Below are 2,597 nucleotides of genomic sequence, written 5' to 3'. Positions count from 1 at the left end.
GAATGCAGATAAGTGTTGAGAAACTCGTAGGACCCGGACAAAGTGTATGCATACCAGGGCGATCCTGTATTGAAAACCTGAAAGATGTGCGTAGGATAATGACTAAAGCTACAGAAAGCAAACGGTTCAAAGGTCTACTCCTTAGTCTCGACTTGGAAAAAGCCTTCGATAAGGTTGATCACGTTTTTTTATGGAAAGTGCTAGGAAAGTTTGGTTTTCCAGACCAATTGATTTAATGTATTCAGCGTTTATACGGAAAGGCAACATCCAAGATTTTGTTCAACGGATTCCTGACGCAGGAAATTCAAATAAGGTCGTCTGTCAGACTAGGCTGCCCTCTGAGCATGTTGTTATTTGTTTTATATGTGGAACCTCTTATTCGGATGATTGATCAAAGCGTGCTCGGGGTACTTGTGTATGACAAATTCCTGAGAGTGATCGCATTTGCGGATGACGTGAATATCTTTCTTCGAAACTCTTGATAACGTGCTGAATATCATAGCTATTTTTCAAAGTTTTCGAAGATTAGCTTGAATCTGAAAAAATCAAAATTTTTAAGGATCAATAACTGTCGTGGTGGCCCATTCCAGGTCCCAGAAACTGAAAATTTAAGGTTACTAGGAGTTACTTTCAAATCATCCTGGAACGATACTGTTGAATCGAATTATGAAAAATTATTAGGTGAAATGAGGCATCGTATTAGGCAAGTGTCATTCCGCAACATGTGCTTATTGGAAAAAGTTTGGTATGTCAACGTTTTTGTTTTATCGAAGTTGTGGTATTTGGCCCAGATTTTTCCTGCGAAAAATCTCCATTTGGCTAAAATTAAAACAATAGTGGGAAACTTCATATGGAAAAATTGTATTTTTAGAGTTGATAGGCGACAGCTTTATCGCGATACTGATAGTGGTGGTCTTGGCTTGATAGACCCAACGGAAAAATGTAAAGCCCTTTTTGTTTGGAATATCATTAAAAACAATGACGAGAACTGTGAAGTTGGAGAAAAATATCTTATAAATTTTAAGCACATGTCTAAATTAACACGGAATGGAAAGGAATGGATAACACTAATACCCCAATTGGACAATGGTCTCGATTCTGTGAAACTGCTTTATCGATCGTTTCTCAGTTCACAAGGTTTCACACCTCTTGTGGAATCATTATATCCGCAAATAATTTGGGCTTCTAGATGGAAAATCTTAAGTTATTCTTATCTTCTTGCTGAAGATAAATCAATTATTCAACGACCTGGTTGTTAATAAACTGAAAAAGGTCCAATACGGTATCGGTGGGGTTGAAAATGCCTTCTGTGAACGATGTGGATGCAACGAAATTGATAGTAATGAGCATCGTATTAAAAGGTGCAGCTCTTCGAAGGAAGTGAGGGACTGGGTGTGTAGAATTATACATAACACATTGAAAGTACAATTCAATGATTTTGAAGACATCTTAAGTTGGGATTTTGATTTAGAGTGTCCTAGTCAGAAAACTGTGTCTTGGTTAGCAGTACATTATATTGCATTCTGTGTACAGAAACATCCAAAAATAAGCCTGTTTGTATTTAAAAAAAGCATAAGAGAATTCAGATGGAATCAGAAAGAAAAAGTTAAAAAAATATTTGGTGAATATTTAAATATTTGTTAACTAACGGTATAGTATAAAATATGTAATATGTGGTTTACTTGAAGTATGTTTAATAAATAAATTTAAAAAAAAAACTGTTTAAAAATTGCTAGAATCATTCCTATTTTAAAATCTGGTAATGTTTGTGATACAAGAAACTACCGACCGATTTCAACACTATCCATATTTAATAAAATATAAGAAAAATGGCTTATTAACAGGTTTATTCCTTTTCTTAAACAGCACAACGTGTTGTACAGTTTTCAATATGGTTTTCGTCGAGGCAGCAGTACAGCTACGGTGACTGTTGAATTGCTTGACGATATAATACAGGGGATTGATGAAAAGCAAATCGTCGGTGCACTCTTTTTAGATTTACGCAAGGCTTTTGACACATTGAACCATGCAATACTCTTAGATAAATTGGAGGCCTACGGAATTAGAGGTATAGCAAATGAAATTGTGCGCAGCTATTTGCAAGATAGAAAACAGTTCGTCACAATTGGTGACTCACAGAGTTCGTTAAAGTCCTCAGGGGTGGGTGTACCTCAAGGTAGCAATATTGGTCCATTATTGTTTCTGATGTACGTGAACGACCTAAATAGGTTGCAATTAAAGGGAACACCATGTTTATTTGCTGATGACACAGCTCTGTTCTATCCGCACTTAGATGCAGATGCAATAGTGGAGCATATGACCGAAGATTTGAGTATTCTGACGCAATATTTTTCTTCTAATTTACTTTTTTTTAAATGTAATGAAAACCAAATATATGATGTTTCACACATCTTGAAATTTTTTTCAACAACGAAACCAAGTCTTACTCAATTCTTCCTGTATTGAACAAGTATCATCATTTAAATACTTAGGTTTGATGCTGGATTCTACCCTAAGCTGGGCAAATCACATTAAAAATGTAGAAAAAAAAGGTATCATCGCCATGTGGAATTATGCGAAGAGTAAGTCATTTTGTA

Source organism: Aedes aegypti, chromosome 2 (genome assembly GCF_002204515.2).
Source record: "Aedes aegypti strain LVP_AGWG chromosome 2, AaegL5.0 Primary Assembly, whole genome shotgun sequence".
In the NCBI taxonomy this organism is placed as follows: Eukaryota; Metazoa; Arthropoda; class Insecta; order Diptera; family Culicidae; genus Aedes; species Aedes aegypti.
The sequence above is the reverse complement of the archived record's forward strand: the minus strand, read 5'-3'. Positions refer to the sequence as shown.